This window comes from Octodon degus, unplaced genomic scaffold (assembly GCF_000260255.1).
Source record: "Octodon degus isolate 3935 unplaced genomic scaffold, OctDeg1.0 scaffold00015, whole genome shotgun sequence".
Classification (NCBI taxonomy): Eukaryota; Metazoa; Chordata; class Mammalia; order Rodentia; family Octodontidae; genus Octodon; species Octodon degus.
This window is the reverse complement of record NW_004524591.1, coordinates 7,482,574-7,508,136: the sequence shown is the minus strand read 5'-3', so window position 1 is coordinate 7,508,136 and position 25,563 is coordinate 7,482,574. Positions and strand designations below refer to the sequence as shown.

General features: G+C 37.3%; 1 protein-coding gene and 1 pseudogene across 1 annotated transcript in view; one reads left to right on the top strand and one right to left on the bottom strand.

Moving 5' to 3' along the window:
- The window catches only part of Snx13 (sorting nexin 13), a 149,307-nt gene that overhangs the window by 19,471 nt on the left and 104,273 nt on the right, over positions 1-25,563 (top strand). The window lies entirely within an intron of this gene.
- Positions 10,486-11,667, bottom strand: LOC105741504 (annotated as a pseudogene).

Sequence of the window (25,563 nt, the reverse complement as noted above, 5' to 3'; positions counted from 1 at the left end):
ATGTGGTGCTGGGGGATTGAACCGCGGTCCCTGTGCTTTGCTAAGCTTGTTCTAAGTAGGTGCTTTAGACCACTGAGCCATCTCACCAGCCCCCGAGAGAATTCTTATTAAATTCTAAAAAATTTTCTTAAAGATGGTAATATATGCTCATCCTTGATAATATTTATTTATTTTTGTGGAGCTGAGTGAGGGTTGAACTCAGGCCCTTGCACTTACCAGGCAAGTGCTTATTTTACTGAGCTATCTCCCTGACCCCTTGATAATTTTTGTAACTATTTAGGTTTTTTGCAAGTTTTCGTTGCACTCTGTAGTCTTTCTTTCCCTCTCTTCTGTAGAGCCCTAGTTGCTCAGTGAATTGACCTGATGGAGAATCCAATGACAAGTGAAACCTAGATATTGGGATGCTAGTTAACAATCAGAAAAGAATAAACTGACCTATATGTAATTTTGTGGGGAAACAGGGAAATTTTGATTTGTAAAACACTGTATGATTAATCAGGAGATTTATATTTTACTCAGTACATACTGAGAGCCTACTGTGTGTACTAGAATTATGCTGACATTCGGGTTACATCAGTCAACCAAGCATATGCAGTTCGTATCTTCCTGAGACTTAGCACAGATGGTATATAAGGGAAATAAACAGGCACATCTTATGTAGTGTCATAAGTGAGAGCACCAGCAAGAGTCCTTGAAATGGTGAACCATAGAGTTCAGTCTGCAAAGAGAAGTGATAATAAAAATGGGCTAAGTAAGGAGAAATTTGAAGAATCAACGTTTGCCACTCTGGATGACAATGAAAAATGGGTGTATTTAATAGGAGTAATTGAAAAGAGTATGGTCAGAGAATAAAACAGCTAATTTTCCCATTTTCCATCCAAGAAAAAAGGTGATGATGAAGTCTAGAGTGTAGTCTAGTAGTGTGTAGAGTCAGTGAATGTTGAAATGAAATGCTTATGATACTAAAAGTAGAATGTTAGTTTGATTGTCTCTGTGCTGAGATAACAAAGTTCTGCAGATCACAAGGAATAATTTGTATGCCATGTTTCAGAGTTTTAATTGGATGATTAGTAATGCCTGGCTCAGTGGTTCTTATATATAGGTTGGACTCACCTGGCAGAACTTTATAAACTGCTAATGTTTTTATTTTAACTGTGTTGCACATTGGAGATGTTGATGCATGGCTTCTATTCCTAGCTATTCTGATCTATTTGTGTGTGATATAACTTTGGTAGTGGGATTTTAAAATGCTGTCCTGCCTTTCAGTAATTCTAATATGTAGTAATTATACTGCAAGAGCACTTTTTTTTGTTTGTCTTTGGTTTATAGGAAAAGGGATCTATGGTTGGAATAATGGTCTGCATCCCAAAGTTGAGGTACAAAATGATAAATGAAAGAATGGCCTCCTGTGTTTGAGAGGGTTGCAGGAAGAACAGCTGTTACTTGAAGCAAGATAGTGAAATTGTTGCAGATATGGGAGTGTTTGTTCCTGCAGTAGAACAGAATGAATCTGGAGGGAAACTTCAGGAAGGTTGGAAGCAAAGGGAAGTGGGATAAAGAAAGAAGGAGCAGTATACAAGAGTACAGTGGTAGTAGTCAGAGTATTGGAGAAGAGAATCAATTCCCTTCTTGGTGGTGACTAAGGATAACAAGACAAGTTTGGTCTGGTATTAATGTGGGGAACACATCCATCAATCTTTTTTAAATTTTTTTTTTATTTAGGGCAGGGTCTACAGCGTCTCACTGAATAGATCGGACTTGTAGTGTTCCTTCTGTTTACGGTTACCCAAGTGCTGGGATTACAGGCATGCGCCACCACACCCAGTCTCAATTGCAGTCTCAGCACCCCCGGGGGTGTGGCTGGCACAGCAGGCTTGGGGGATCGAACTCCCAGCCCTTGTGTCTACCTAAGCACATCCATCAATCTTACAGTGGATGAAAATCAGAATTAGGTCAGTGGTTCTCAGGAGTCAAGTTTATTTTTGATGGAACCTGGGATTGAACTCAGGCCCTTGTGTTTGCTGGGCAAGTGCTTATTCAGGAGTCAGTTTAGATAATGATGTATTAACTTTCATGGGAAGTCCTATTCATGTATCCTGTATGGTAAGAGGTTTGGGTTGATTGTACAAGGTCTAGAATGAGGCCCAGATTCTGGCCTCTAGTCCCGTAGGTCCCCAGCCCTAGTAGTTAGAGGGAGATTATTCTAATACTGGCCAGCTGAGGCTCCAAGCATAGGATAGGTCATTTTACTCTAATGTTCTGCTTGGAGAATATGCTCTGCTGTATTTGACACTGGCAAAGCCTGTAACATTTTTTACTTTTATACTTTATGCTTATTAGAAGCAGTACAAGTTGTGCAGTTCTGGATTTGTTTGAAACTGGTCTATTGATGTTACTGTCTTAAGTTTGTAAGAAACAGTATAGACTTGGACTTATCCATCATTTAGGGAAACTACATATATGCATCAGAATTATTCATAGAATACTGAAGTGGGTTTCACAACAGAATCACTTAGCCTACATTAAAGTATGCAGTGTGTATGGGACTCAAAGTTGGTGGTTTTTATGTTTATTTATTTGTTTATTTTTGTGGTCCCAGGGATTGAACTCAGGACCTTGTGCTTGATAGGCAAATGCTTATTCTACTGAGCTATCTCCCTGGCCCCAAATTGGTGGTTTTTATACTGACTCATTATTTGTGTAAGAAAAATAAGTTAACCATAATCCATTTTATTAATTTAACATGTAACTTCATTTGCATTGTTAAACTTGGAAATGTGATAACTCTGAGCAGATGCTTCAAGTTCATTTTCATTTAAAAATTAAACTTTCAGAGGTCTAAAATTTGTAGGGTTTAAGAACTATTCTAGTTATGAAAAAGAACTGAAATGAAAAGCTTGATTGAAACATTTTCAAAAAATTTCCAATTAATTTTGGCTAGAATAAGGTAAGCAGTAAGATAGTAAATTTGGTAACAGCTTGTTATAGAAATAAGAAAATAGTATGCTAAGTGAAAACAAGACTTTCATATAATTACAGTATATCATGTAAAGTAGTAATTAAAACCCATGTACTTTTACTAAGCAAAATATGTCTTGATTAAAGCTTTTATACTTTTTAAATTAGATGATCTTCTGTTCGGTTATTTTATTTTATGTGTGTTTGAATTTTGACACCCAGAACAACTTCAAGGTTTTGTCCGTAGGTAGATGCAGCCTTTGCTGGCTTATTTAGGTTATATCAAAAGTATATTTTTAATACCTGAGTTGTTTCATACATTTTTATATTTATCTTTTGTATTTGTAGTTTTAGACGTGCTTAGCAAGATGAAAACTGAGGAGCAGATGTGCTAAGTGGTGGTTATTTTACTTCTTTAAGTGGCTTTCTTTGATTTATCTGATGTTTTAGGTGGACATGATTACTCATTTTTTCTAAAAATTGGTGGGTATGTGTTAACAGAATTTTCTGCCCAGTAAGTCAGTTATCATGGTCATTTTTTGGTATATTTTCCAGTTTAGTTTTGTAGATTCAGAGTATTTGTGGGAATGCTATTGAAAGTTTTCTTTGGCTATGACAGGTGACATCATTTTGCTGACTATTTCAAGGCCAAATTTACTGTATTGTACTATATGGTGTGGATTATAGTAATTCGTATCAATATTTGTTGTGTTGGAATGTATCTAGAGCTGTCTCCTGAGGGGAATTTTGCCTTTTCTTCATTTGATTTTGCTGTGTAGTATATAAGTTTATCAAGATAGGTTGGTGATGGGCTGGGGAGATGGCTCAGTAGAATAAGCGCTTGCCTGGCAAGTGCAAGGGCCTGAGTTCACTCCCTCATTCTGCCAAAAAAAAAAAAAAAAAGGTTGGTAAGTTCCTTAAATCTTGATTTACCTGATTTTTATGGATACATGTATTTACTTTCATCACCAATATAAATGATCAGTATTCTGTGACCTGAGGTGATATGATTCTTGGTACCTCTCAAAGCCAGCGAGGTTTTTTTTTTTTTTTTTGCTAGCTCAGGCTGCCTTAAAGGCAGGTCTGGTGCAGCTTGTGGAGCTGGGGATCGAACCGAGGTCCTCTGTGCCTGAGTTTGCTGAAGCATGTGCTTTAAACAACTGAGCTAACCCACAAGCCCCTCAAGCCTGAGAGTTAACAGTGGAAAACATGCCTGAGAGATGTTTTCTTCTGATATCTGTACTTTTTGAAATTATTTTTTCATTGTTATATTCTTTATTTTATGTATTTGAATTTACATAGTTTGACTGGTAGATTATACTCTCACAACACATCAGTTGTACTGTTTGCAGAATTGCCTTCAGTGCATTATCTTTGTTTGGAATGTCTATTTTTTACTTACAGTCATTATGCAAAAAATTTATGGTAAACTTTGTACTAACTCTTCTGTGATATGGTAGCTGAGAACATTAACCAGTATTCATGCTTTATCTTTCAGATAAATTCCATAGGTGATACTAATTCTTAAGAATCAGACGTTGTGGGTACAGATTACCAGTGTGTAAGGAGGACTTTGGTTGCATACTCTTCCCAAATTGTTTTACAGATGAAGGAATAGAGATAGGGATTTAAAAATTTTGTCTGTGACTGACAATATTTTTTAAAAAAACTAAAAAAATTGAGGTAACATTGATAGAATGTGAAATGAACCATTTTCAAATGAATGACTTTAAAAAAATTTATTTATTTTATTTATTTATTTGTGTGTGTGTGTGTGTGTGTGTGTGTGGCCAGCTCAGCCCGCCTGGAGGCGGGGCTGGCTGGCATGTGGTGCTGGGGGATTGATCCGTGGTCCATGTGCTTTGCTAAGCTTGTTCTAAGTAGGTGCTTTAGACCACTGAGCCATCTCACCACCCTGAATGATTTCTTTAGAATTGAATACATTCACAAAATTGTGTGATTACCACCTCTATCTAGTTTTAAAACGTATTTTATTATCTGAAGAAATAGTATATCCACTAAGCATTTTTCCCTTTTTTGTTCTTCCCCTAGGCCCTAGCAATCACCAGTTGCTTAAGTTCTGTCCTTACAAATTTACTTACTCTCAATATTTCATATAATGTAGCCCAGTTTGTCTGTGGGAAATATGTTCCAAGACTCCAGTGAATGCCTGAAACCTTGGAGAGTACTGAATCCTAAATACATATACTATGATTTTTCTGCACATACCTACCTAGCTACCTGGTTTAACGTATACTAGGTGAACTAACAAAAATAACTAAGAATAAAATATAACTTTTATACTGTGATAAAAGTTGTATGATTTCTGTCGAAGTGTCTTATTGTACCGTACTTATCCCTCTTCATTGATGATGTGAGATAATGCATTGCACACATGGTGAGGTAAAGGGGAGGTGACTGATAACAGGCATTGTGACATTAGGTTCCTAAGTAAGGTTTGCTAAATACAAGTACAATACCAAGGCAGTGTGTCCGTTTACCATAACTTACAGTGCGTGTACTGCACAAAGAAATGTATTCATGTCCTGAGTGGAATAGTGTGAGATTTCATTACACTACTCATAATGGTGCACAACATATGAACTGTTTATTTTGTTTTTTATTTTAGTACAGTGTCTACAGTGTCTCACTAAACAGATCAGATTTGTAATGATCCTCCTGTTTTTCAGCCTTCCAAGTGCTGAGATTACAGGCATGTGCCGCCATGCCCAGTCTCATTCATTGTCTCAGTGTGCCCTGGGGGTGGGGCTGGCATGGCAGGCCAGGGATAGAACCCCCACCCCTGCGTCTGCCTCAGCAGTTGCTTTAATCTGCTGAGCTATCTGGCCAGCCCCTGAACTGTTTATTTTTGGCTTTTTTTGCTTAACATTTTGATTCTGAGATCAATCACAGCAAACTAAAACCACAGAAACCAAAATTACAGATGAGGAGGACTGTAAACAGATACAGTCTGTTGCCTTTTGTATCTGGCTTCTTTCATCTGTGTAGCATAATGTTTTGGAGGCTCATCAGTGTTATAACATGTATCAGTATTTATTTCCATTTTATAGCTGGATAATGCTCCATTCCATGTAGACATCACCACTTACCTGTTCATTCAGTGATGGACATTGGACTGTTCATCTTTTGGCTGTTGTACATGCTATATATATATATATATATATATATATACAGTACCTGTTTTCAATGTCTTCTGGGTATGTACTTTGGGTTGGCAGGGCCATATGATAATTCTGTGCAAAGGCTGACACCATGTTTGCACCATTTTACGCATCCCAACTAGTACTATACTTTTCCCATCTACTCCATCGTGGTTGCTTGATAAAGCATATGAGCCCAAATATCAGTGTGTGGTCTTAAAAATTTTTTGTTTGACACATCTTCTTTAATAGATTTTTAACCAGTTTTATCTATATTTTTCCTTAGTAGTTGATTAGTTTATTGACTTTGAGATTTTGTTTGTTCTTTTCATCCTAAGTTGGAGTTGTAGTCCTTCATTCCATTTTCCTTATATTTATATTCTTAGAGCCTGTGGAAATGATTTTGGAGGGTTATGTGAATTCAGTCTATTTACTATACAAAATAAAAAATATACAAATTGAAAAAAATAGCATCATTTAAATAGTTTAGGCCTTTTAGGTAGTTATTTGTAGGTTTTAATTGATTTAACTGTAGGTCAGATTTCTTTATCTTCTACCTTTGCCGTAGGAGAATATTAATGTTTTTGTTTTTTTGAGATAGAGTCTTGCTTTGTAGTCCAGGCTAGTCTTAAACTCACTGTGTAGCCCTGGGTGGCCTGGAACTCATGTAGTCCTCCTGCCTTAGCCTCCCAAGTACTGGGATTACAGGTGTGCACCACCATGCCCAGCTCTAAGTGGAATTTGGCAGTTGTTTTTGAGTGTCCTTAAATTTGATCTCATATTATTACTAGATTGTGTTTATTAAAACAGTACTTTGCATTACACTTGATAAATTGGCACTGTAGAAAATAGATGATTTAATATAGGTTAAATAATAGTCAAATCTATAGTGTTAGTAGGGTGAAGCTCATTTTGATTTAGTTTAGTAAATAGTGACCCTCAGTTGTTACCCAAATAAGCCGATTTTTGCAGTATTTCATTTTTTTTTATTTGAATTCATGAAGTGAACATTATAAAATTATATATTTGCCAAGGAAGAAAGTATAAATCTTTAAGAAGAGCAGGAAGACTTAATTAGGTTGTATTGAATAGATGTTAGCATATTTATTAAGCAACTAATTTGGTTCAGTGTAATTTTGAGTTTTACCTTTTGACTAGGGCTTAATACTTGTCAAATGATAGGTAGCTTTTAGTAGAGTTGTCATCATTTCAGTGTTAGAACATTTAATACTGTGTACGAATTATAGTTCCTCACTACTTTTAGTAGGAAAAGAAACTTTTGTAGGAAAGCTAAGTGGATTATTCATGGTTACATAGTATACTGGGTGTAGTCCAATTAGTAAAAGGTGCACACAATAGAAATAGGTAGAACACATGCTTATTTCTTTTCTTTTTTCTTTTCTTTTCTTTTCCTTTCTTTCTTTTTTTTTTTTTTTTTTTTTATTTAGTACAGGGCCTCACCACACAGACCAGACTCCTAGTGATTCTCCTATTTTTAGCCTCCCAAACGCTGATGTTACAGGCGCGTGCCACCAGGCCCAGTCTCATTCAGTATCTCAGTGTGCCCCCGGGGGTGGGTCCAGCACTGCATACCAAGGATCGAACCCTGGTACCTGTGTCTGCCTAAGCAGGCCTTTAATCGGCTGAGCTATCTGGCATGGCATGTGGTGCTGCAGATTAAACCACAGTCCCTACGCTTGCCTAAGCTTGCCTGAGCTGGCACTGTAGTCAGCTGAATTATCTCATCGGTCCCCAAGTTAATTTTTAAGAGATTTAAGGATAAAAACTTTACAATCCAGTTCTTCTAGAAGTAAATAAAGGTCAAGAGACATTTTATTTGCCCAAGTTCACATTAGGTCAACTAGTAACAGAAATCAGTTTTTGTTTTTTCCTATTATAGGATGTAGTGTGTACTTAGTGACTTTTTTTTTTTTTTTTTCTGGAACTGGGGATTGAACTCAGGCTCTTGCATTTGCCAGGGAATCACTTATTCCACTGAGCCATCTCCCTGGCCCCTACTTAATGACTTGAAAAACAAAGTCACAAAAGGATGCATATATTCCTGATATTTATCTCCCCACTTCCTCTCCTTTGTGTATGTGTTTGTACACATGTGCTTGTGGTTCTTGATTTTTAAGGACCAGGTATATACTACAGTTACTTGATGTATAAAGGGGAATCCATGCAAGTAAAATGGATGGGAACTAAAAGGCTTACACCTCAACAGTGTCCATCTCTCAGCAACCACAGTTCCCTCATCTTGGCATTTCAGTATGTATCTGTTTCATCTCTAGTTCTTTCCATTGCCTCATTGCTTACTGTGACCTTACTGTTCCCTCAGAAGGGCTGTGCCAGTACCAGAATGCATATACCCTTTTTAAGCTTTACCTGCCAGCTGCCCACAGTTTTACAACTTTTCAAGTTATTGAGACTTTGGCTCAAATAACTGATGGAGCCAGGTTTTACAAGGTGTATATTCTCTGCCAGAACATGAGTTGGCTTCCTTTGTGTCAGTTATACCTGCCCTAGATGAGGTTGGGAGTGGAGAAGGCAAAAGTCCATAGCTCATATAGTGTAATTCTCAAGGCTGTGGGTGGGTGGAGAGGATAGGCACAGGCACATGAAGCAGGCCTTTTAACAGTATGAGCATCTGTCTAAATTTTCAACATCAATGTTCATCTATATTGAAAATAAAGGACAAAATATTGCTAGGCTGTTGAGCTAGAAACAATAGCATGTTTTAAAAATTGGTCCTTGTGGACAACTGTCCAAATGATCTTACTCATACACTGTATGAAGGAGACCTATATTTAATATTAATAGCAATAATTTTAAAAAGCTTTATCTTGGAGAAACTAGGAGGACTTATTTCCTCCATTTGGCAATCAGTTACTGTGAAATAACATGTACAGAGACCCATGTCAGTCAGTAACCTTGACAATGGCAAGAGTTCAGCAGGAGGAGCTGGCTGGCATAGAGGCTGGTGGGAAGACTGCCGTGGACACCCTTGCAAATGCACAAGTTCATTGTTGGAAAGATTGCTGGCCAGATACACAGTTAGCAATTGCAGACCGAGTCCCATTTCTCCAAAATAACTTTCCAAAAACTAAAATCTTTACATTCTTTAAGATAAACCTTATTGATCACCACATCATTTATTAACATTATGCTTCTTAATCAACAGCAAAAGTCATATATAAAAAAAGCACATGATTTTATAATCTAAATGTTTGAGATGATGCAAAACAGATTAAAGTATAATGCATGCTACAGGGTTCATGAACTTCATTGGACAAGAAAACAACCCTAAAACCCCAGACCCCAGCAATGGACTGCTGCCACAGAAAAGCTCAAGTAGCTGGTGCTGGTTCCTACCAGGTCTGTCTATCACCCTCCTCCATGCCCATCCAAAAATGCCAAACCTGGGCTGGTGAGATGGCTCAGTGGTCTAAAGCACCTACTTAGAACAAGCTTAGCAAAGCACATGGACCGCGGTTCAATCCCCCAGCACCATATGCCAGCCAGCCCTGCCCCCAGACGGGCTGAGCTGGACACACACACACACACACACACACACACACACACACGCCAAACCCAAGGCAACTGGGCTCAAAAATAAAGGAAGAATAGAGATGTTGAATCAAAAGTTGAACATAACAGTTCAAAGTTAACAGTTTCCAAACCATGTGGATCCACCCTGTGTTTTTTTTTCCCCGTTTGTTAAATGCCTGCTATGACTGTGATTTATCCTTAATTTTCACATTGGCAAAAATTAAAATAAAGTAAGACATCAAAAATTGCCCTGTATACCACTTGCTTTAAAGCCTCATCATCCATACCAGGCAAGTAGGAACTTAACAGGGAATCGCCTCTGTGCAGTTTGTGGATTTTTTTCATGTGTCACACAGACTATTAAATACACATACTTAACAACCCCACGAAGCCATTTCATCTAGCTCCCCTGTCTTTAGTCTTTTATTTGGAAAAAAATACTGTATCCTACGAAAGCAGCAGACATCCTTGGTTGGTTGTGTGCGTATCACATAACTATACCTCACTAACTGACAAACATGTTGAACTTTTGTAGCTAGTGACAGGCCTCTGGGGTAATGGAAATATCACAAGGGTACATTGTCACCCATCTAATCAAGTGATTTTTTTTTTGTAAGAAAACTAAGATATACTTTAAAGCATTGACTGTTTTCTTAGTAAAATCAGCACATTTATAAGTAGCTCACCGATGCCAACTATACAGATGTTTTGTGCAGTCTGCTCTCCAGGCATTGACATGACACAACATGTTCATAGTATCATTTTATCAGTTGTACAAAACTATAAAATCCATTCAAAATAAGATGCATGAAAGCTAACTGGTCATGCCGTACATGCTTCCGGGTTTTGGTGAAAAGATGGCTCGTATTTTACTTCCTTTGCTTCAGCACAGTTTGTTATTTGGTAAAGTTTCTTTTTTCCTTAAAGATTTTTTCCAAGATTCAGATAAGTTTTTTCATTATATCCAGTGTCGAAATAAATTTAAAACTGGCCTTTGCACTCAGAATAAAGGTCACTGCCCGCAAGTTCATGGCTGAGGGAGTCACCATCTCTGTTCGTGTTGCTGTTTGCCTTTCAATCATTTAATTTGGCCTTCTCCTGAACGCCAAGTGACCTGACGTTCATATCAAAGATTTCATTGGCAGATATCTGGCCATTGCTTGTGTACACAGCTGTACTGCCTACACTGAAATCCACCTGGTGGTAACAACTCGGCCAAGGCAGCTGGGGGGAGGGGAAGGAGTGGGAGGAGGGGGAGGGGGAGGCTGGAGAGACACTTCCAACACTAGCATTGACAGAAAGGAGTAGATTTAGATAGTGGCCTACACATTCTTGGTAAAAGCAACAGGTGTGGAACCTCTTGCACTCCTCTTTGGCCACGCATGCTTGTTTTCAGTAAGGGAAGTCTTGGGCCATGAACCGCTCTAGGGTGGAGGCGTTGCCGGAAGAGCAGGCTGGAAAGCACCAGTTACTCTGCATGATGATTTTGCTGTGGATCCTCTTCATTAAGTTGTTTATATGTTTGGGATTTTTTTATTTTTATTTTTTAATTTTTTATTTTTTTGGCAGAACTGGGGATTGAACTCAGGCCCTTGCGCTTGTCAGGGAAGCACTTATTCTACTGAGCCCTCTCCCTGGCCCCTCAAGTTGTTTATAAGAACAGATCTTCATAGGTACACTTCAGGATCATCGGTGAACTTAACTTTTCTAAGGACATATAAAGGATGTGGGCTTGTTCCTCAAAAAGTGGGATGGTTTGCCAGAGGGGGACTGGCTTCTCAGTCTTCCTACAGAGGAGCTTGTGTTGGCCTAGGGGAGCTCGGGCCTCTGTAGTTCTCAGTCTCCCATAGCATTTGATACCTAGCAATTTCAGCAGCTCCTTCTGAGACAATGGGCTTGCAGAATCTATTCATGGACAGAACCAGAGTCATCTCTGACAGCCTCAGATCGCAGGGTCTGTGGGTGGGCCACAGCTGCACTCAGCTCCAGGGCTCCGCTCTGGGCATGCACTTGGTGTTCCAGGCGCGGCCTGGTCAGTGGTGGCTGAGGGTCATCTGATTTCATATTTAGTTGTTCAAGTTGGTTAGGTACTAAACTATAAAATAAATATCAGGTTTGAGTGGAAAAGACTAAACCCTAGCATGATGTCTTAGTTACTCTTCTCTCATTGCTAGGAAAAATACTCAACACTCACAATTAAGGAAGGAAAGGTTTGTTTTGCTTACACTTGGTGGAGGTTTCGGGCCATACTCTGCAAGCTCAAGGCAGAGTAGTAGCACAAGGCAGAGGGCAGCAGCTCATGGTAGTAGGAAAAAAGCAAAGGGAGAGGTAGTGGCTGCAGCTTCTAGTGAGCCTCTTTTCCTTCTTTACATTGTAATGCAGATTACACACCCCAGGGCAGGGATAGCACTCACACCCGTAAACCCCTGCGTTGGATCAAGAATTAATTATGAACTCTAGAAGCCTCCAAAGACTGCATGAGGCTTTGGGGTGACAACTAGACACAAACCATAACACGTGGATAAGGTCATCATTGCATATCTCATAGATCTTTGCAATGAATTTATTGACTATAGGTGAATTTAATGGTGTAGAAATGTGATTCTATAAAATGATTTTAGCCCATTTTATTTTGTAAAATGCTTATTCTTAGTTTTTTATGGCCCACTGTTTAGTGAATCAATGTTTGCTCTATTAGAAAATGAAATAGGCTGAATTCATTTATGAAATCATACTTGTCATTGAATTTTTGTATGTCTTTTATGTTTCAGGAATTTTGCTAGCTGTGGGGAAATAAAAAAAAAACATGGTATGTTTTCTGCTCTTGAAGAACTGTTACGCCTTGAAAATTGAATTATTGCTTAATTTATTAGATACCAAGTACTCCATGTGCCTTTGAATTGATGTTGTTCCATGACTCAGAGCTTATCTCACCTGTACTTTGTGTTGGATTCCTTACTATACCTTTTCTTAAAGTCTAACTAGTAAATAAATCTCTCCCAAACTGGAGTGGAACCCACTCCAGTTTGACTTACTGTATTGATGTTTCTCAACAAGATCAACAGTTACCCGCTAGTTGTCAAATCCCCTGGAAGATTATTTATTTATGTCTTGCTCAGCTGTTCTACTTTTGGACACTACCAATCACATTTTTAGGAAACACTATTCTGCTAGCTTGTAGGATTCCACCAACTGCTGGTTTGTTTTCTATCTTTATGAGCATACCTTGTCAGTCACCTTCTGGGCCTTTTCTTTACCTCACCCTTAAATGTTCATGTGTACCAGTAATCCATCCTTGACCTGCTGCTGTCTTTATGATCTAATTAGTTAAGATTGTTATGTATGTAGTAATAGGTAAAATTTTTATGTCTCTAACCCACATTTATTCTAATGCTGTCTTTACTTAAGGGCTTAAGGTATACCTTTACCATACAAGTCCCATACTGAACTTGGCTCCTTCATCCACAAAACAAACAATGCATTCCCTCCTCCACTAACTTGTTCTTTTACTCCTTCTTTAGGGTGACTGGACATTCACTCCACTATTTCTCAAATTCAAAATGATGACTGATGGCTACTTTCTCATTCCATGCAGTTAATATAAAAGATGGTTGATTGGATTCTCTAGAGATTTCTTCAAATCTGCCTATTTTGGGCTTATAAACAAGGTTGAAGATACCTGCCTCATTCAGGGGTTTTTCTGCTTCTAGCTTGCCTCCTCCTAATATTGCAGATAGCTGATAGGGTGGTTTATACTTCATGTTCCTAATGATTCTCACAATCTGCCTTCTAAAAGCTCTGCAGGGGCTTTCCGATGGGACATTGTTTTTTGCTCCAGTGCTTACTGTTCTTGTCTCTATCAGTTACTCTGTTCTTCTGTTTATCAGTTACTATTCTTTATCAGTTACTTTCTTCTCAATGTCACTTAATCTGTTCTTCCCTTGGCCTTGTCCTGGGCATTCTTTGAGACTAATCTTAGATGTCACTTTTTCTTCTTACTTATCCCCTGAATCAGATGATATGAACCTTCTAATGCCTTGTAATAGCAATACAAATCTATAATTATACTTATTATGTTGTTTTGTAATTATATGTTTCTCTTCCTATGAGACTGAGCTTCTTGAGTTCAGGCATTATGTTTTATTTGCCTTTGAAGTTGCAAAAGCTATTGTAGAATACATGATAGACACTGGTAAGTATTTAATGAATAAACTTTCAGTGTAGAAGAGATGTACATAAATACCATAGAACTTAGAGTAATAATAGAATTTAAAATAATGTTTTGAATGTAAGGCATTGGTGTTCTATCTGAAATTAAGGTAGGGTACTTACAAGGGAAAACCTGCTTCATCAAAGATAAAATACATGTATTGTGCTGGTTATTGTAGGGAGCTTGCTAGAGGTTCTTGCTAGCGTGGAAAAGCAGTCCTGGAGAACAGAAGCCAGTGATTTAGTTATGTACAGGGAAAATCCAGGTGTTTTAGAATCTTGTAAAAAGGTCATTCATTATTCAGAGGTCATTTTAACAGTAAGAATGAAAAGAGAGGAAACTGAAATTGTAGTCAGGCAGCTAAAATGAAGGTTTTGCCTCACACTGGCAGTGACGGGGTTGGGGGGGCGTGGGGGGTTGGGGGGGAAGATACCAGCCATTGTAAAATGGCCTTGAAAAGTGGTGGGCCAAGGGAATTCTAAGAATGTGGTCAAGACAATTCAGATATTTGCTTTTTTAGTAATTGGTAAGGCACTGATATCTTTAAGTAAGGGAATGTAAGAGATAAATGAGATACATAGTGAATTTTGGGCATAGTGAGTTTATGGTACCCATGAAAAATTCAAGCAAAAGTATCTAGTATGTACTTAAATATAAGTTCCCTAAATTCAGGAGATACAGAGTTCGAAACACACATTTTAAATTCAAATTACTTATGAAGTAAAGTGATGGATAAAACGATGACATTACCAGAGAATTATATTTGTAATTAGACTATAAGCAAGTAAAAATAAAATTCTGGGAATTGTAGGCTTTCTTCAGTTTAACAATTATCATGGGTTATACTTGCTAGTGTTTAGTTTCCTCGATTGCTTTTATTTCCCTTATTCTTTCCCACTTCACAAATTACAGAGTCTTAGCATTTGTAACCCCTGTTCGTGATTTCCTGATGTTTTCCTGTCTGTTCATTCCATTTCATTGTTCTGAGACAATTAGAATACTATGTTTTTTTATTATTATAATTTTATTTTGACGAGTAAAAATAAGAGCTAGAAAAACAAAGACTGAAACAGGGTAACATGTAACAATACATATATTACAGATTTTCAAAACAGTAATAGCTGATTAACAGTGATATATTATCTATTTTTATTGTCAAATCTGTTGCTCAGATTATCAGATACAGTTATGCAAGATGGGACATATGATTGAATATTACCACATGTGTAGTGCTTCTAGTATACTATTCTTAAAGTGGGGAAAAGGAAATGCTTAAATCAGATAAGTGAACTTAAAACCCAATTTGAAATGGGTACTTGTTGTTTATATTTTAACTTTTACTATGAAATAGTCTATCTGCTATTTAGAAAATGTAATATTTATCTTTTATTTTCCACTGTTGATAATGAAATAGGTACAGATTCATGTCTTACTCATTAGTGAAGACAGCAAAGATAACTCACATCTTTGGTGACATATGCCTTTAGTCCCAGCTAATCAGGGAACTGAGCAGAGGATTACTAGAACCCAGAAATTCAAGAGCAGCTTTGGCAGTGCAGCAAGAAACCATCACTTATAAAAGTAATAAAATCAAAATTGTCTTGAACTCAGCCTTGGGAAAACCTTTCAAGTGTTGGATTATGGAAGTACTGGAGCATTTGCGGTTTATTTTCATGGTGGTGGGTGTTGCTATTGTGCTTTTACTAGTTAATGTCTTGCTGTAGTGTGATTCTACTGAGTCTCTCCATTTTTTTTTTTTTTTTTCAGTTTTTAAGTTCTTTGTACCAAAAATCATCCAGCATCACCTACTGAGATGTTTTGAGATACATTTGATTGTAAAGGAAATAGGAATCAGGTTGAATCTCTGGATATAGAAAACTGAGTAGTGGTGGCATCATGAATCAGATAGGCCAAGACCCATCCTTACCAACTATACTTACCGTGAATTCTTGCCACCTTTAGCTTATTTCCTGAGCTCTTGATCCTGGACAATTGGCCTGAAACTGGATGGTTAAAAGATTTTAGAAATTATTCTATAAAGTACACAGCATAAAAAACCATAATCAGCATGAATGCAAATGTTTCTCTCAGTTTATAGTTCTTAAGTTTTGAAGACTTGATTTACCAGATGAACTGAGGGTATAATTTATTAAGTTGACAGTATGATCTTTATATATTTATTTTTGTTTAATTAAGATAATGAATTTTATAGGAAGTTTCCTCATTCCACAGTACTGCATATATTCCTTATATACATTTAGAAGTTTTTTTGATATAAACATATTATTTTTGTGATGCTGGGAATTGAACAAGGACCTCATCCTAGGTCAGTGCTCTGCCTCTGACTAAGCTGTATCTCTACCCTTTAAGGAAATCTTTAGAACTGACATTTGGCTGTTCTCTTTGCGTGGTAGAGGTAGGGTAAAAGTAATGATTCTTATTGTTGAATTTCTGTAGTTTTGATTTTTGTATGTTGACATTTCTTTTGTAAATAAATCCCATTTCTATTCCTTACAATTAATACTTTTAAATGTGTCACAAAATACTAAAATTTGATTATTGATTCTTGATCTGATCAGGTTTTGACTACTTTAGATTGAGAGGAAGATACATAGTAGGCCTCCAAAATAACGAAAGTGATTATTCTTTGAGGAAGGAATAATGGAGATGGATTTAGATGAAATATGTGTATGTTAGTCATATCAACTAGAATTTTGGTGTAATTTTTTTCTTAATTATATTACACATTTCAAATTAAAAAATGTGAAAAAAATTATATTACACATTTTATGTTTCTAGTTTTACTTTAAAAGTTTCTTGTATCAGAATTGTTAATCTCTTCCTCTTCTTCTTCCTCTTCCTCTTCCTCTTCCTCTTCCTCTTCCTCTTCCTCTTCCTCTTCTTCTTCCTCTTCTTCTTCTTGTACCAGGAATCAAGCTCAGGACCATGTACTTGCCTTGCAGGTGCTTATGCCACTGTGCTATCTCCCCAGCCCTTCTTATTTTCTTTACTAAGATGAAGGATTATAAAAGTCATGAAAAGATGGGGGATTATGAAAGCTTAGAAATCTAAACAGTTGATTTAAACACATAAAAATAGATTTTTCTACATTTTATTAAAAGTCAAATGAGTTTTAGGGCTGGCCAGATAGCTCAGTGAATTAAAGTACTTGGTTAGGCAGACACAGGGACCAGGGTTCAATCCCTGGTGTGCCATGCTGGCCTCGCCCTTGGGGCACGCTGATTCAGCAATTGAGACTGGGTGTGATGGTGTTTGCCTCTAATCCCAGCACTTGGAGTCTGATATGTGTAGGGAGACCCTGTAGATCCTCTACTAAATACAAAACAAAACAAAAGTCAAGTGAGTTTTGAATATTTTTTTCTTTTCCCCTTCTAGTTATTTTGGGCATCAGTAAAGCTTACCATGACTCAGTTTATTATAATTTGTGGCTGGTGCCATCTGCCTATCGTTTTCCCCTTTTGTAACAGTTTTTGTTTGTGATTACTATAAGAAATTGTGAAAATTACCTTTTGGACATTCAGTAGTAGACAGGATAAAGCATCATACTGTTTTTGTTACATTTACAGTTGAATACTCTAAATATATTTAGACAGAAAAGTATATATAGCCTTGAGCATTGGGCTTAAAAGTATAGTAACAAATATCAATGTATCGGGCCAGGGAGATAGCTCAGTAGAATAAGAGCTTGCCTGGCAAGCACAGGGTCCTGAGTTTAATCCCTGTACTGAGAAAAAAAAAAAAAAAAAAAAAAATTGATGTATCATTGTTAGTCTTTTGAATCAGAGTATTTGTTCCTTTCTGTCTTCCTTCCTGAAGAGATTTTTTAGAGAGGTGTAGCTCTTATCCCTGTCCCTTGTATCACATTTTCTCATTTCTCTATATATTATCATTTTAGAACATTGTATGTATTTTTAAAAAGTAATTATGTATATATATTTGTAACTTTTCACTGCCTTTTATGAAAAAAAATCAATACGCTGATAGAAAACTTTTAAGTAGATAGAATTATTTTTCTTCTGGCATAATGCACTGTTAGCTAATATAGCTTACATAATTAAATGTAACTTATTCTTTGGTAGCAGTAAATTTTGCTTCAGTTGTTTTATAAAGGAAAGTTTTTTCATATAAGGTATATATCAGTTGCATACCTAAAGAATTTTAAAATAAAATTTATCTGTTAAAAGGGTACAGTTATAAAGAAGCAAATATATTTTCCAAGCATTAAAAGTCCACTATAGGGCTGGTGAGATAGCTCAGTGGTCTAAAGCGTTTGCTTAGGCAAGCTCAGGGAACACTTCGATCCCCAGCACCACATGCCACACCAGCCCTGCCTCCAGGGTGGACTGAGCTGGCAACAACAACAACAACAACAACAACCACTATAAAAGAACACAATGCTTGTTTTTTGAATATTGAAAGCTTGTTCTTTAAAAAAATGTGATTTATTGAAAATAAAGGGACAAAAATATGTATATAGAGAGATACAAGTTCTATAAAGTTTCTTTGGTAATTTTGTTTTAGCTTTCCTGTATACCAGACCACTTATCAGAAATTTAGGAAACCTTAGTAAAGTAGCTTTGCAATTTGAGACTATGCATGTTTGCTAGAAGTTTGTCAGGGTTGTTTTTCCTGTACAGCCAGCCCCATTGGCATTTTAAATAACTTTTTTTCTTCTTGCATCTGGGAAAGCATTCAGGAAATACTGTCTTCTGATTTTAAATACATACTGTAGTTGTTTCTAGTCCCTAAATTCAGTGATTTTGAGCATGTGGGCTGTGGGGGAATCAGCAACCTAACTTAGTTTGTTTCCTGAATAAATCATACACATTATAGATATACTTGCTATTATTTAGACTTATATGTATTTTGTAATAGGTGGCATATAGTTTAGGAAATACTTAAATCGTAGTGACTAGTTACATGTATTTTCTTTTATTGTTGGATGTTAAGAGTCCTACTATTAGCACGTTTTTCTGTTGCTTTAATAAATGTTTTGGTCTAGGTTTTTTTTTTTTTTTTTTTTTTTTAGATTTTTTTTTTTTTTTTTATGCCAGAAATTGAATGCATGACCTTGAGCTTGCCAGGCAGGCTCTATGCCACTGAACTAAATCCCTAGCCCTGCTTTAATAAATGTGAAGAGCTTATTTAGTTGTCTTATGTGGAAACGTATGAAGTTAAACCATAAGCAAGATAATTCTGTTAGCAAAGAACTGGAAATGTAGAGGTATATGCATGTATGAATAAATATAACCTCATATTGTGATCATGCCCAGTAGAAAGGAAAAAAACCTCCGCATGTATCCAGTGTTCCCCATCGTGCTTGCTGCCAATTAGCTAGGAGGCAAGAGTACTTGACTGACATGCCCTCCCTTCCCACAGGCTTTTCCTTGATCTCTTTTGGCTTAACAGCTGGATGGAAAACTTGAACCATGTAAAACAAAGGATATGTTAGGACCTTGAACAGGGATGAGCATGGAAAAGATCTTTATTTTCCTGCCCTGGAACACGAAGCGGTGTTTGGGGCCAGGTGACTCAATGTATAGACAGCTTATCGTGTGGCTGCTTCTTCAAAAGGAAGTTTATGTAGGTTGGTGTCAGGCTCTGTGGAGCCAGCTAAAAAATTTTCGTACAGGAGTCCCATGGGAGGATAGGTAGCTCTTGGGTGACTTGTTTTGGAGGGTAGGGTATTGGTATATACTGTGCTGGTTGGAATGTTCAGTGCTGCCTGAAGCTACAAGATGAGAGTGAAAAAGGAGCATTTCAGTTTGGGGTTTTTGTGTTTTTCATTTTCTTTTTCTTTTTATATTTCTACTCCCTTTTTCCTTTAACTGGTCTCTTCTATCCCTTCTCTTTCAATCCCTCCATTTCCTTTCTGGTTAATAAATTAATTGCAGCATAAGTATTTAGTGAGTGACTTATGTAATAGGCCTTGTTTAAATTGTTATATAAACTTGATTGAGACAAGGTCTCATGTCAGGATAACATTCTGTTCAAGTTAATGTACAGAAAAGCTTCTAACTTATTGTAGGGGAAATAAAGTGGAAGGAAAACAAGCCATCCTTTGTAAGGCCATTCTAATTATTTTGTTTGTTGAACTATGTATACTTTCTGTGAACTATACATAATTTCACTCTGTAATACATATATACACATTTAAAATTTATTTAATTTGGACTATACTGTACATAGTTTCACTGCTCAGGTTGTATCAGTTTTAAAATTCTTGGCCCTGTTTGGCTGTCCTTTCATATAATGTATTACTAAAATATACCAGGTTAATTCATCTCTGAGAGTCATTGTAAAATGCAAATTGGAGTCAAAGATCTTTTTTATGAGAGTTGTGGCAAACTCTTCTCCAGATGACCTTCAGCTGTTTCCACTTGGCCTCACTTTCCACATGACCCAGAATAATGTAGGCCTGGCTCTGTGGTCCTATTAGTTGTGCCATTATAAGCAAAGTTACTTAACTGGTCTGCTGCAGTTAGACTTTGCTTGAGATGCAGTCTTTCATGAGAATTCTGGATCAGAAACAATTTTACAGAAAATTGGTGGCAAGCTGGAATCTGTAATTTCTGATTCTTAGCATTGTATTTACATTGCCTTTTCTATCATAAATATTTGTAAGAATCAACTGAGGTAAATGTTAGTGTACCTTCATATCATAAAATATCACAAAGTAAATTATTTCAACTTGTTTCCTATTGTTAGGAGATGTATATAGTCCTGTACATTGTTAACAGAAGCAGAAATTATTTGTCTTTTTGTCCCTAAGCTCAAGGCCAGACTTCAATATATGTAGCTAGCTGAGGGCAGTAATATAGATGTCCTTTGAAACTGAAATTCTTTTTATTATTCATTTAAGGTACATAAGGATAAATTTTCTAGTAAAATGTATATGCTACATGTTCAGGCCAGGGACTTAATTAGCCATGTTACAGATAGTATTCTGATTAGTTCCTTGGAAGGCATATTAAGATTAATATTTAGATGAAAGAAAGCACTCATTTAATTATGGTTTAATTTTTTTTTTTCTTCCTGTGCCTTTAAGTAGTTGTCAGCTACAGTTTGCTTATGGTCAGATCTCACCCCTTAGCTGTGCGATTTTTTTGTAATTTCCTAAATGTTTCAGTACCTCAGTTTAACAATACAGTTAAATTAGACAAAATAATAATGTGTCAGTTAGGGACCATAGAGTGATTTAATGAAGAAAGAATGGTTTACTCATATAAAACCATATGACATTGGTGAGGAAATGCAGGGATATAGAGATTACTGATGTGTAGTAAAGGTGAAATTTGCACTCATTCTAAGTCCAGAGTCCATTTGTTGTTGGAATTTAATTTTTTTATGCTACTACTATAACTTTTGAAAGTAAATGAGATGCAGTATATAGAATGCTTAGTACAGTTTTGGTTTTTATCTTTTTAGATTTTGGAATGGTGAATAAGATTTTATAGGCTTTAGGGCAGAATTAGGAATATGTACATATGTAATTACTCTTGGTTCTAAACATTTGTGGCAAGCGCCTGCTTAGGCAGACTCAGGGCCCGGGATTTGGTCCTGGGCATATCATGCTATCCCCACCCCTGGGGCACATTGAATCGGTGACAGACTGGGCGTGGTAGAACGCACCTGTAATCCCAGCGCTCGGGAGGCTGAAAAACAGGAGGATCACTACAAGTCCATTCTATGTAGCAAGACCCTGTAGATCCTATACTAAATACAGTAAAAAAAAAAAAAAAAAAATGAGCAACTAAAATGTCACATCCTATAAACAGCTGTGGTAGCTTTTTAGAAATAAAAGGAAGTACAGGCCTTATCCCAGACATTCTGAACTAGAATCTGTATTTTAAGAATCTGCATCTATGACTGTTAAGCTTTAAGAAGTATTACAGTAGGTAATATGGAAATTTTCTTCCAACTCATGGTTGTGAACGATTCTTAGTCTGTGTGGATATTTCAGTGTTAGTAATTATATTTGAAAGAGAAAACTAGCATATTAAGGGTTTAATGCAAAACCAGCTTTATCGATTTATTTCTATTCTTTGGCTTCTGGTTAAGGTCAGCTCTAGATAATAACTGATTGAAATTGTAGAAGGTTTTTAACATGAAACAAAACCACCTCAAATTCTATACTTTTATCATTGTAGGAAAAATAGTAATTAGAACCCAGAAATTTCAATGTAGTGTCTTAGTTACTTTTCTCTTATTGCTGAGACAAAATACCCAACACCCCAAATTAAGGAAGGAAAGGTTTACTTAGCTCACAGTTTGTGGTGGTGTCAATCTGTAATCAGCTGGCACCAAGACAGTGGCATGTGGCACAGGGGCAACAGTTCAGGAGGGCAGAAGACATTAAAAGTTGTATGAGCAAAGAGGGAGGAGTAGGAAACAAGCCTCTTTTCCTCCCTTGTATGTGGCCTACACTATCCTGGCCCTCCTCTCAGGATGTTTACAAAGTAAAGACCCTGGTCCCCTGTTGAGTCACTTAGTTAACCTGTCGATACAATGTATCAACCATAACTTGGAGTTACAGCAAATGTTTTTCTTTACTCATTTAATTAAAAAGACTATTAGCCAGTTGTAAATATGAGAACTCTTATAACATAATCCATTTCCTGGACAGTGTAACCATGCTGAGATTTAAATGAACAGTTTAACCTTTGAAATAACAGTTATGAGCTTACTAACAAGGCCTATGAGTTCTTGACTCACTTGACTAGAAATGTTTAATTTTGTTAGTCTTTGGAATTTAAAATTTGCTGGAAATGGGAAAAAGGAGGGTGGGGGATGAAGGGGAAGAGAGCGCGATGCTCTCAAACTTAATGAAGAAAATGGCTGTATATTTTTTAAAAATTAGTGCTGTCTGATTCACGTTTTGTTATATTGTTAGCACCTGGCATATGACTGGTAGATATTCACGTATTTTGTCAAAGAATGGATTTGAAATATGGAATATCTCTCTTTGTTAACTGATGCTTTGACTAATCTTCCTCATACCAACTGATTGATTCTCTTCTTGAAAACTGCTTTAATTGTAAAAGTTATAATTCAGACATGAATAAGTGAAATATTTATTGAGTTAAAACTAGGCATGTGGTATAGAAGTAGAACACTGCTATATGTGGTGTGGTGTTCTTTAGTTATACCTTCCTTTATCCCCAGAGATAGCCATTTTCCTTTTAAAACCTTTAAATAATAGAGTTTAAATAGAGTTTTAGGGGAATAACCTAAATAAATATATTCTGCTTATAATCTCCATTTGTTCCTAAAATTCATTCTTCGGTTTTAGAGAACACAACTCATACAGGTCAGGTCGGGAGATCGTTTTTCTCTGTGTCATTTGGAGGTTCCCTATATGGTTTGGAGGTCACCCACCCAAGATTAGTTTTTCTCCCTGTATCATTTTGGAGGTTTCACCGAGATCATTGGATGGAGACTCAAAGCTATACGTCTATCCAAGAAAAAAATGCCTGTCCTCTATCGAGGGCCTTTAGCTAAAACCTCTAAATAATATATCTGACTGCCAGTCAACAAGAACGACCCATTTCAGCGTAAAAAAGCCAGAGCGGTCTTCGCCCATATTTCCCTTTACGGCAGTTCAGGTTACTTCTTTAGAGGGGGGAGTATTGCAGGCAGCTGAGTTAGATACAAATATTATAGGCAGTCAGACAGGGCCAGGCCCTTGAAGGAGACAACACAGAAGAGGAGATGCCTTACAACTGTGGGAGGGACGGATGCTCCTGCTGTGAACCAGACCGAAAGGCCAAACAAATGCTAAAAGAGTAGCTCCTGGGATTGATATTCTAAATAGGTATCAATCACCTGCAAAGACCCAAGTGTTGGATAATTTGTGCCAGCAATGAGAGAAGAGTAACTAAACCACATCAGAGAAGTGAAGTCATTGCTGTGGCTAAACCTGTCCAAGTGGATTATAAGCTTTTGGGAACAGTTTATGGGAAGAGATTGGACATGTTCAGAGATGTCTCCTACAAGAGAAGTGCTAGAACACTTTCAGCTGTTCTTTATGGAAAATTATAGTCAAAGCTCTAAAGACACAAATGCTGATAGAAATCCTGCCTGTAAAGATCAGGCTGGGGAGGCTTCTGCTGGGAAAGACTGCATTGGTTGTTGGACTCCAGATTATTTGTGTTATGGCTTGGAAGAAAGTTTGTCTGCATTTTTCCAGAGACTTTGCCTGAGACTGAGATTAAGTGCCTTTGACTAAAACTTATGAAAGAAATTTCAATGCAGTCGAATATTGAAGCAGTGCATGGATGTTGTTGGGGCTTCTGGTCAGATTTATGTTGAGAATCAAGAGCAAAGAGCCCAGAAGGATGATTTAAAATACTTTGAGTCTCACTAGAAATGAGGCTCCAATAATGCTGTGGAATACAAAGATAGAATTGAGAGGATCTCTACTGCCAGAAAGGAACTAGAGAATTGAAAGAATGACTTGAGGGCATTGCTGAAGGCAGTAGGTCTCCATCCTTTGCAGCCTCAGAATTGCATGGGGAGGGACTTTCCCTTGAGAAGGAAGCCACAGAGCCCCATGTTCCTGAATGGCAGTGGCAGCAGTGATACAAGATTCCAGTATGGTGCCAGCATGGGAATTTCTTCCTTGGGATCAGGTTCACTGTGCTCAGAGATGCAGGCACTCAAGCAATACAGGCAAGAGAGAAGAAAGCCTTGATACCACTCCAGAAAGCAATTCGGCAGCATCTAAGGGTCATTAATTTTACATGCATGTAGAATGCAGGAGTTCTAAGGTTAAGAAGACTATCACCGAAATTTCAGAAGGCCTGGAAGGCCCGTCAGTGTGTCCCTAAAGCTGTGAGTGAGAAGCCTATTCATTGGAAATCCCAGAAGACTGGAAAAGCCAGCAACATGGAACATCTAAGAGAAACTGCAAAAAAGAAGCAAAGCTAGCCTGAGAGCAAAGCCATGGGAACTATGTGCAGGAGAGACATAGAGGTGGAGCCACATGGAGCTCACAATTTGCTACAGATTGTCTCAGATGCTCCACATGGAACTACTGGACTAAATATTTGCCGTTCTGGATTTTGAACTTGCTTTGGTCCCAATGCTTGGCATCTTGCTGTGTGTATCTTTTGGAATGATAATACTTATCTTGTGCCATTGAATGTTGGAAGTGTTTAGCTTTTCATTTGTACAGGGTGTCATACATAAGAGTTTGCTTAGGATCTTGGAGGAGACTTGGGAGTTGGACTATTCAGCCAATGCTGAAACTGTTGGGATTTTGGAAATTCCTTGAGATGGACTAAAATGCCTTTTATTTAAAGGGATTGCATAATTCTTTGTATGGCCAGGGTCAGAATGTGGTCGTTGGTGTCTAATTGTCCCCCAAAAGCCTCATGTAGTCATGGGGCAGCTGCTGGAGTTTGGAATTGATTATTATAAGTGTGGATGCTGCACCTGCCCTGGAGCTGGTGATTTACACTACAATGTAAGGAAGGATGAGAAGCTAGTTAGATGCCTGAGCTGCTACCTCTGCTTTTGCTTTCTGGTCTTTGACGCTGGCAGGAAAGGTTGCTTTTTGTCGTGTGTTACCTGTCTTGGAGCCAGCCAAGTATGGACTGAAATCTCCACTAACTGAACTAAATAAACCTTTTTTTTTCCCCTTAAATTTTTTTTTTTTTG